The sequence below is a fragment of the Haliotis rufescens genome, unplaced genomic scaffold (genome assembly GCF_023055435.1).
Source record: "Haliotis rufescens isolate VD_foot unplaced genomic scaffold, xgHalRufe1.0.p SCAF_9, whole genome shotgun sequence".
Lineage (NCBI taxonomy): Eukaryota > Metazoa > Mollusca > Gastropoda > Lepetellida > Haliotidae > Haliotis > Haliotis rufescens.
Window position 1 is genome coordinate 24,847,572 of NW_025964383.1, and position 11,819 is coordinate 24,859,390.

An 11,819-nucleotide genomic window follows, 5' to 3' on the forward strand; every position below is an offset into this window, starting at 1 on the left:
CTTTCATGAATATTGTGAAATTCCGACAACTGTTAAATAATCTACTCAAAACTTGTACGCTTATGTACAACAGCTGGAACCATACTTGAAAATAATAGAAAAAATTGTGTGCAACACATTTGTGATATCTAATATAGGCATGTGGCCGCCTAAGTGCTTGAATAAAGATTGATTGAAATATGATCACTGACTGCCACTCTGAAAACAATGCTGTTTACACCAGTGTATACGTGTCAGTGTGAGATGTGTGTGTCTGAGATAATGTGTTCTTGGATTACCTCTTCTGAATTATTTATATATACATTTTCCTTCGTGACATTGATTATGCTCGGTCTGCGCCAATACAATTTGAAATCCATTTAGTTATTATATATTCTGTTATCCAGTCCATGATCCGTGGTTATATAACAAGTTCTAGTCAACACAGCTCAATTCGGAGAAAAATCAGACGTACCACTCAGACAACGAGCTCAGTGGCCGTGTCAAACTCTGGATCAAATAGTGATCGATGTTGTTTAAAGCCATACTCCAGTAATATGGCGTCGGTCTGTAAATATATTTAGTGATTGATATTATGTGTATCGAACCACGCCGTCGGGGTACAACGACACGGAACTTGACCACCCGATCCATAAAACGCCTCGTCGTGGTGAGACATGACGTATATGGGGTACAGAGAAGGTATTATATTATTGGAAAGTATACACAGTGTATAGTAATTATTTCGTTTTGAATGAAAATCGTCCGGGAACCGAGGTTTCCGGATATCTGAAGTCCGTATAAGCGGGGCACGACTGTAATTAAAACATCAAACCGTTCATGTTAATGCTCAATAAGGAAAGCGTACTCTTTATGGATTACAACTTCTGGTTTACTTACTTACTTACTTACTTACTTTGGAGATTTAACGTGCGCTTTCCGACCGATGCGTATTTCGCACACGGGCCCGGCCAGGTCATTTAATGTGTTTCCGAAAGGGCGAAGGTGGTCTGTGCAACCCAAGAGGGTTTACTGCATATAGCGACGTTTTGATGTACATTCTTACACCGTTATCAAGCTGGAGTGACACCAACTGACTGACTGATATAGAAGATTTAACGTGCGCTTTCCGACTGCAGCGTATTTCGCACACGGGCCTGGCCGGACCATTTGGTGTATTCCGAGAAGGGTGAAAGTGGTGTGTGCAACCCAAGAGGGGGATTTTAGGGGTTGCTTATATTGATTTTTTGAAATTTTGAAATTTGGAATAAATGCCGAGGTGGGTGGAGGAGGGAACTAAGGGAGCCGGGTGAGGTGGGTGTTTGTATGTTTATTGGATTTTGGATTGGTAGATTAATTAGTTTTTAGATGCGCTTAATTAGGTCTGTTTTGATTAGGAATACGCCTATGGCCTTGAAGTTTTCTAGTTTATTTTGAGGGTTTAGTATTTCATCTAGAGTAGGAACCTTATTTAGATTGAGGTTGGTTTGTAGTGTGGTTCTGTGTGTTTGGTAGTGGGTGCAGTGGATGAGTACGTGTTCTGTGGTTTCGGGTTGTTTGCAGTGGGGGCAGTTTCCTGTGGTGTGTCTTTTAAGTTGTTTAAGGTGGTTATTTAGGTTCGTGTGTCCTGTTTGGAGTTTTGTAATTAATCTGTCAATTTTTTTTTAGGGGTGTAGGATTTTAGGTTTGGCTAGTGGTTTTCTGAGCACTTTTTTGATTTGGCTATTTGAGTTTTGATATTGATTATGCCATTTTTTGGTTATTTTTTGGTTGTTTACACTTTTAATTTCTGATTTTGAGATTGGTAGGTTTAGGCTTATTTCTGGTATTTTGAGAGATAATTTAGCTGCTTTATCGGCGCTTTCGTTGCCGTAAATTCCTACGTGGGCGGGGATCCACAAGAAGGTTATTTGTTTGCCTGCTTTTGTGACACCAACCAAGTGATGAGAGGTATATATGCATGACATGTTGTGATAAGCAGCAGATTAACATTGACAACAACGGTAATAGATCACAAGCACATAATTGAAAGAAGACTTATGAACAGTACGAATAACAATTGGCACACGGGTAGTGAAGCCAGATATACAGTGAGGATAAGGATTAAAGGGATATACAGTTGTGACAAGCTGATTGGGTCCTAATTAAAATAGAATATTGCTTAATTAGATCTTCGAAGGCATTCTAGATACAATACCCTTGATCTCTGTTGTGACGGCCGATTTCTACCGCTTCTGAGTGTTTTCGTTTGGTGAAGTCCTGATGTTTTGTTGAGAGGATTTTGGACTTTGTCAAACTGAATTTGGAGGCTAGGGAATTATTGCAGGTGGTCTGAGAGGGCTGATTTGATGTCTGCTTTGGCTGGTGAAGTCTTGTGTTCTTTGATGGGGGTAACTGCTAGGCGGTAGATAAACCAGAAGTTGTATGTTTTTCTTACTTATTTTGCCAACTTCTGGATGCCAATCAAACAATTAGTCTGTAGTTTTTAAACCACGAGCCGGAGTGGTATATAGTGGGAGGCATAATACCCTTTGTACACCGAGTGATCCTCCTACAACGAATTAATCTTTCCGACATGATTTAATATGACGTTGTAAAACTATTCAATGTGGGAGGCATAATACCCCTTTGTACACCGAGTGATCCTCCTACAACGAATTAATCTTTCCGACATGATTTAATATGACATTGTAAAACTATTCAAAGTAATTCAAAATTGTTAGAAAACAGCTGTTCGATTGAGCTGAGGTTGAGGTTGATGTCACGTGACTTCCACTGACTCTGGGGGGAAAGCGTGCAGCTGTTTGCTTTAGATCGTTGTATGAAGGATTTATTCTGCCTCTCGAAGCCTTAATTGCTCATGGCGAGCTAAAGAAAATTTATCACCTATTATTCTGACATGGAGGTATGAGAAGGGTCCTATCATATAATAATCAATGATATGAGGCGGCAAGGCATTTTGTTTGTGTGACAGAACCAGCGTGTGGACGGTCATATCACAGGGAGTACATAACGAGACCCGTATTACATCCCCTGCCAGGACTGGTTTGCCTTGTCTATGCACTTTGAAAGGGCAATCGATATCAGCCCATCGCCCGTGAAGATCCGGGGTAGAATAGATCTTCAGCAACCCATGCTTGCCATAACAGGCGACGCTTGTCGTAAAGGGCGTCTAACGGGATCGGGTGGTCAGGCTCGCTGACTTGGTTGATTCATGTCATCGTATCCCAATATCGACATCAGCCCGGGAGGTAAGAAATTAGGTGTGAGGTGAGTTGGGTTTAACGCCGCTTTTAACAGTATTCCAGTTATATCGCGGCGTGTCAGCTTAATGTGGGAGGAAAGCCCGAAGTGATGCAGGTCTCAGACGTTTACCACTTCGGTGAAACCCACGAGCACGGGTATGGTGCTGACAAACCTAGAAACATAATCGGGGCGAACCGGGATTCGAACCCACAATCATAGGTTTCTGGCGTGTCCAAGCGACGCAACTCTGCACAGCGAATCCAGCGCCTTAGACGACTGGGCTACCCGTGCCCCCAGGTAAGAAATCAGAGTTACGTTAGTGCGTCGTCTGCTCCGCTAGCTTTCTCTTGACAATGACTTCCAAACAAGGTGAAAGTGTTTCGCAATCACTTGCAAATAGATACATTTTACAATTTCATGTTATGGTATATGATTTAAAAGGTTATTATATGGCAGCTTCCATATCATACCCCATTTCCCTCGACCCCCATATCAGCCAGATGATTATTCCCCAACAGAGCATGTGCCATGTACCAATCTGTTACGTCTCCAGATCGCTTGGAGCAAAGGAGTCGAACACAGGGAGTAGATAGATACTAGGCACCGGCCTAGGTTCAACTTGAACTGTATCTATCATGGAGGCAAGGAAGACGTCGACTTTCAACTTGGCTTCGTCGGGAAAATCTATGGTTATGGATGTTCCTGTAGGTGGTGATGAGATTGTTGGCAGTGTTGATGGTTGCAGGACATCCAGCCTGACAACACCTCCAGTGCACTGTGTCTCGTCTTCTTGTCTTGACTCTGAACTTATGTCCACCATGCACTAAACTCTGTCCACCTCGCGAATTAGGGATGAACTTAACGCTTACCTGTGCATTTGCCATTTTGCAATAACTTCTCACCTTGACACCTTGAAATAACAACCTTCTGGTTGAGTGCACAACAAAGTGCAATACTGCTACCTTGATTGATAATGGAATGACCCATAGCTAAACATCAAGATATAACAAAACAAAAAGACGTTTGAAGTCAGATGTACTTATTTTATAAACGTTCATCTCAGATTTGGCTGTTACATCAGATGTATATACACATATATTAAATGTAGTCATGATATGTACACAACGTCATACTCGGTTCATCCTGTTGTCAGAGGGGGCACGGATGGCCCAGTCGTCTTAAGCGCCGCGATTCGCTGTGCAGCGTTGCGTCCCTTGGGCACGCCAGAAACCTATGATTGTGGGTTCGAATCCCGATTCACCCCGATTATGTTTCTAGGTTTGTCAGCACCATACCCGTGCTCGTGGGTTTCACCGAAGTGGTAAACGTCTGAGACCTACATTACTTCGGGCTTTCCTCCCACATTAAGCTGACACGCCGCGATATAACTGGAATAATGTTAAAAGCGGCGTTAAACCCAACTCACTCACTCACTCACTCTCGCACGTGCACCTCGCACTTTGCCGACTCGGGCTATGAAATGCACGTCCCGGGGCAAGAATCATTTTTGGATCAACTCCAGAATATATATCAATCGCTCAATTATTACTTGAACAAAAACAAACAAACAAACAATAAAAACGCACTTTGCAATTTTTATCGTTACAGAACGCCACCCTCAGCAATTTTCCAGCTATATGACGGCGGTCTGTAAATAATCGAGTCTGGACCAGACAATCCAGCAATTGACATCATGGGCATCGATCTAAATAATACGATGATATGAATGAACCAAGTCAGCGAGCCTGACCACCCGATCCCGTTAGTCGCCTCTGGTATATTTACCATACACTTATATCATGAATGTAAGTTGATTCTTACAGATGCTTCCCACGGGATTGGTTGATTGATATCATGAGCATCGATCCACGCAATTGGGATCGATGACATGCATCAACCAAGTCAGCGAGCCTGACCACCCGATCCCGTTATTCGCCCTTTATGACGAAACAATGGTAATTTTATTTTTGTAATGTTTTGTTTAGTTGGACTAATAAATGACAGTTTTACATTTCATAATCTATCTGTTAATGGATCGTCCATGATAGGTGGAGATCAACTTTCCCTGCCTCTGCGCGCAAGCGTGCCAAGGAAATGCTCTGCGCTTCCTTCACCCCAGCGTGAGTTGGTGCGTCTATTTCTAAAATAACATTTGAAGCTTACATAAAATCACACCCAGTGGATGGTTTACAAACCTTAACATTGTCACCACCTTGTGTACACGAGGTTCACTTTTGAGATTTGCAGACATTGTCGAAGAATCAGAGGAAAGTTATTACATCTTGTGTTGTCCAGGTGAGCAGTGAACGATTTCCATCTGACGTACCGGTATGTATTGTTTTTCTCTGCGCGCAATAAAATAAACCTTTTTTTATTGAAATGTCAATCGGCTTTTGCTGTTTTCCCCCCAAAGTTTCTGTAATACAGTGTGACAGATGCAGGATGAGGGAGTTGGCAGCATGGGCGAACGCCGGGGAAAAGCAGCTGTAGGAAATAGCACAAGCACTTGCTGAATTGCTCGGTGGCAAATTGTTGGTGGATTATTTCAATTGTATGGTTCTCTTGGTGTCTCGAGCACTGTACCTCACAAGACACAAACACATGTTTAAATTGTTTGTGTTTGTTTTGTTTGTTGTTTAACGCCGCACTCAGCAATATTCCAGCTATGTGGCGGCTTAATTATTTGTGGCTCTGCATGACAATAAACATTATTTTCATACAATATTGTTGGATCTCAACACAAGGAATTTCTTCAGGCACCGGTGGAGCAGGATACACTCACCTTTTCGCGAACACCTTGAATCATCACTTTTTGAAAGCGATTCATTAACACATGCAGATGCTCATGATATGGTAGGAAACGTGCAATCGACTGTTATTCACATACTTATGAATGAACAATTTTTGCTTTTTTTTTCAAATTTGTCAAAATAACATGTACACTGACAAAGTAATTGTAAAAGTAGGTGATGATGGTCATCAGCTGTGTGAGGCATGGTATTGTCATGCTTAATTCCGGCCTTACTTGGCGTCGGAATACAAATGTCATCAGTTTACAGTCAATTAATTGTATCAGGTCTGTACTTTTATATGTCATCCACACTACACTTTTACATCAAAAGACAGGTTACAAAAAATTATAGAATTTAACAGATCTACAAAATAGTGAAATACAGAAATTCTTTGTATATGGTGTTTACATAGTGAGATTATTTACTGTCAAATGGTTATTTTATTACCCCATACTGTGAAGCACGGTGTCCCATGTTTCTGATGTACACTGAACAGCGACTGTGCATCAGGATGTGCTGAGTCTATTCTGGGTACCTGTACCTTCTGGGCATCAGTGTCTGGTAGGACTTCCACACTACATATTTGGAAGATGTGACATAGAAACATGGACACTTCTGTCATCTGCATCTTTAGCCATCACAAAAAACCCGGGTAACATTAATTTCATATGCCAATGTACTATAAGTTGTCACCAGAAATATTTTTAAATAAAAAGTATGAGCCACAAAAAAAAAAACACTATTAGTTGGTTGGTTGGTTTGTTGTTTAACGCCACACTCAGCAATATTCCAGCTATATGACGGCGGTCTGTAAATAATCGAGTCTGGACCAGACAATCCAGCGATTAATATCATGAGCATCGGTCCACGCAATTGGGTTTGATGACATGCATCAACCAAGTCAGCGAGCCTGACCACCCGATCCCGTTAGTCGCCCTTTACGACAAGCATAGTCACCTTTTACGGCAAGCTTGGGTTGCTGAAGACCTATTCTACATCGGAATCCTCACGGGTCAAAACACTATTAAAAATAGAATGTTGCAACAATGTATTTTTGTGGCTTTCGCTACCCTGCTGGATGCGCGGGTGTGCAACGAGTGGGCTTCATGGTTCTGTCTTTTGGATGGGCCCTCCACATACTGACTGCCCTCGGGCATTTGAGGGGTAGTGATATTCATAGGCATTGTCCCAGCTCTTAAACGAGGATGTCTGTAAAACTAAAACAAAACATTGAAATTACTTCACACTCACTCTTCACCAAAATTACGTGAATTAACAGCATACTGAAATGATCAGCTGATCACGGAGTATAGATATAACATGGAAGTGAACATGTGAAAAAGACACAAAAGCGGATATTAATGAATATCTAGAGTAACAATGAACACATATTAAACACATTTCTTGCATACTTCTGTGCTTAGATTTTATCTGTTGAATAAGTACTAGTATACAGAAAACTTACCGGAGTTGTTACGTATTGATGGTTTGAGAGTTACCTCCCTTACTGTACGCGCGACCCGTGAAGATTCCATACTTGCCGTTAAAGGCGACTAACGGGATCGGGTGGTCAGGCTCGCTGACTTGGTTGATTCATGTCATCGATCCCAATTGCGTGGATCGATGCTCATGATATTAATCAATGGATTGTCTGGTTCAGACTCGATTATTTACAGACCGCCGTCATATAGCTGGAATATTGCTGAGTGTGGCGTTAAACAACCAACCAACTAATCAACTACTGTATGCGCATATGCATGACGTCACTGTTAGCATTGTCTAATGGCGTTCTCGAAGCTGAGAAGTAAATCCAATGACCAACCACTTCTTTCTGTTATAACTTGATAGTTATGAATCTGGTAACATCAAACACAGGAGTTACTTCAACTTTAGGGCGTTTGTTTACAAAATCTACCCAGCTAGAATCTTGATGAGACCTATGGTATCTCTCGCGGAAAACTACAGCAACTCAGCAAGAGCCAATATGCCCAACACAAATGAACGAATAAGCGCAATTCACGCAACGGACCCTTCCAACCATCATCGCGAACTTTACAGTACGTTATACTTGCATCGTTTCTATTCCTTCTTCAAATACAACAATTCTTCTTCAGATAAAAATCTTAATCTAGTACGTCACAAATCGACTACAACAAAAGTCCGCCATTTCTGTTTGTTTGTTTGTTGGTTGTTTAACGCCTCACTCAGCAATATTCCAGCTATATGACGGCGGTCTGTAAAGTAGTCGAGTCTGGACCAGACAATCCAGTGATTGACAGCATGGGCATCGATCCACACAATTAGGATCGATGACATGTATCAGCCAAGTCAGCGAGCCTGACCACCCGATCCTGTTAGTTGCCTTTTACGACAAGCATAGTCGCCTTTAACGGCAAGTATGGATTGCTAAAGACCTATTCTACCCCGGAATCTTCACGGGTCTCCGCCATTTCTGAAACATACAAGTAAAGGGAAGCAACTCTTCCAAAGCTACCAATAACATAAAATAGTAAAGCTTCCATAAAATCTTTCTTTTGAATAAAGTTTTCAGTACACTCAAACAACCGAACAAAACAGTAGCCTTCGCATATGAGAAGCTAGAATCACACACTTCTATCTACACCACGTGAAACGGGTTTTATAAAGTCTTATGACGTCATTACTATATCAGTTGGCACTAGTGACGTCATATTGCAAATGATATTACCCATGGTGCGTTTATTATGGAAATTGAACTCTCGGTAAATGTGAAAAATATGAACCGATTTAATGCTAAAAATGAGTTTTTTACACGAAGGTTTCTATTTTAATTGGGTTATTACATTTTTCATTGGGAAACCAATATTGTTTTACTCATCTATTCATCATTCTATTTGGTTTTTCCCCAAATGAGTAAACATTTTAATATTTAAAAAACATGAAATAATTTCAGTATATCTAGTAGGCCAGTGACCCGTGAAGATCCGGGGTAGATTAGGTCTTCAGCAACCCATGCTTGCCGTAATTGGCGACTATGCTTGTCGTAAGAGGGGACTAAGGGTGGTAAGGGTCTCTGACATGGTTGATGCATGTCATCGTATCCCAATTGTGTGGATCGATGCTCATGACATCAATCACTGGATTGTCTGGTCCAGGCTCGATTATTTAAAGACCGCCGTCATTTAGCTGGAATATTGCAGAGTGCGGCTTTAAACAAACAAACACAGAAAGTAGGTCAGTACCTTGTATACTACAGGATAACACTTTTGTATAAATGTTGTGGTATTTGGATTGCATTGAAACTTGCAGGCGCTGACAAGTAATAGCCAAAAAACAAACATGTTTGAAACTCGGACCACGAGGTAAAAATAAGCTGGGTAAAATAAACAGGAAATTCCCGAGATTGAAATTATATTATTTTCTTTTAAAGATAAACAGTTAAACCCATATTGCAATGAATGTTGATGTTGTGATTAATGCTGCTGCCTCACATTATTGTTATGTACAACTGATCAATGAAGCCGTTGTCCTTTATAGATAGGACCCGTGAAGATCCGGGGTAGAATAGGTCTTCAGCAACCCATGCTTGCCGTAAAAGGTGACTATGCTTGTCGTAAAAGACGACTTACGGGATCGGGTGGTCAGGCTCGCTGACCTGGTTGATGCATGTCATCGATCCCAATTACGTGGGTCGATGCTCATGATATTGACCACTGGATTGTCTGGTCCAGAATCGATTATTTACAGACCGCCGTCATATAGCTGGAATAGTGCTGAGTGCGGCGTTAAACAACAAACCAACCAACTTTATAGATAGATAGCACTAAAAATTAATATAAAGAATTCGAAAGGATGATTCCAAAGGAAAACGAAAATGTGTTTAAAAATATAAGCGTAAATAAGTAGCAATGACGTTGCGGGACGTGGCAAATATGTCGCAAGTATGTCGTAATACTTACAAACTAACTCACATTTTACGACGTTCTTTTCATTGGGTTTAATAATACAACTACAGCCGAAATATATAAGTTGTAAACAAAGCTAGAACGATACCAGTGGACTGCTTAAACTTAGAAATAACAATGCTCAACTTAAACAATAACTAGTCTAAATGCTACACAGTGAAATCATTCAACTGATATTGCTGGAACCATATTATTTTAGACTTCAGCGTGCGATAACAATGCTATCCCGCGGATAGTGAACAATAACAAGGACAAGTGAAACGCCTTTGGACTCTATGTCAGTTGATTCAATAGATACAGATACTGTTTGCATTTAACGTAGATTACTTGTGCATGTCTTCTAAACAAAAAACTAGAACAAAGTTCAGGATTGATTTATGACATCCTTTACGATATCTCATGTATACTGTCCCTGTGTACAGGAAATATGTGCATTATACCCCAAAAGCAGATAGATTGCATCACACATTGAACAAACATCCTTTTGCCAGATGTGGGAAGGAAATCCTGAACTTAGAGCAAGGAAACAGACATACAGTACAGGATGTCCCGCAACTGCGACGTGGCTTACACAACGCTTCGTGAGAGCAAAATAGATAATTTGAGAAGTAATGTCTTATTTGTTATGGTTTGAGAAAACCACATGGGCCATGGGGATGAGTAGTCGTTGGAAAGATGTAACGAAACTTTTAAAAGAAACCATATCTTTGTCTCGCTTATGCATAAATAATTAACTGTAAATTATTACACTAAACATGTTTGTTATTCGGCAGCGATCATAACAGGAGCCACGTCCTGTTCTAGACTGGTTTACCTGCCCCAGAGCGCTTGCTCTCTTTGCCTGCAGCCGCTATAGGAGGTGAAGGGCAGGGTACCAGTCTTGCTCTATCTGACTTATTTCCCCATATTTCTTTATGACAGTACATGTATAAGTATTGGCACCAATACGTAGGGATGCTACAACATTTCCTTGCACCGTTTTGGTCCACTGGATAAAGGTTATCGTATACCATTAGACTCCACATATATTCGCTACGTTGTAGTCAAAGGGAAACAACTCTCACTCGCCAAATAAATTAGTGCTCTTGATAAGAAACGATCACGGTCATTCCGATAGGATGCAAATACAATGTTGTGTTTCAACCGAATTTAAATTAAAATGGTTTATATCATTTTAACGTTACATTTGGTATTCTGTGATCTGTTGTTCGTGTCTTGAAAGCATCTAGTGTAAAGTCAATCAGACTTTTCTTATATTCTTATACATTATATTTAGTCATCTGCCAACGGGGCCGTTTGTCGGCGTACACCTGCTGGATGTTTTTTTTTAGTATTTACTTAACTTTAACAGACGTTCAAGATTGATTGATTTGTGCGTGCTCAAAAATATCTTTAAAAACTACTTTCAAATGACTCGCGAAAATCCGGGTTAGAATAGGTCCTCAGCCACCCATGCTTGCAGTAAAAGGTGACTATGCTTGTCGTAAAAGGCGACTAACGGGATCGGGTGGTCAGGCTCGCTGACTTGGTTGATGCACGTCATCGATCCCAATTGCGTAGATCGATGCGCATGTTGTCAATCACTAGATTGTCTTGTCAAGACTCGATTATTTACAGACCGCCGTCATATAGCTGTAATATTGCTGAGTGCGGCGTTAAACAACAAACAAACAAACAAAAACAAACAAACTTTATGCGGGAGGAAAGCCCGAAGTAATACAAGTCTCCGGCAGACGTTTACCACTTCGGTGAAACCTACGAGCACGGATATGGTGCTGACAAACCTAGAAACATAATCATGATGTTGAAGCTCATATGCTGATGAATTTATGTGAAACAAACAACGAGAAGATTGAAA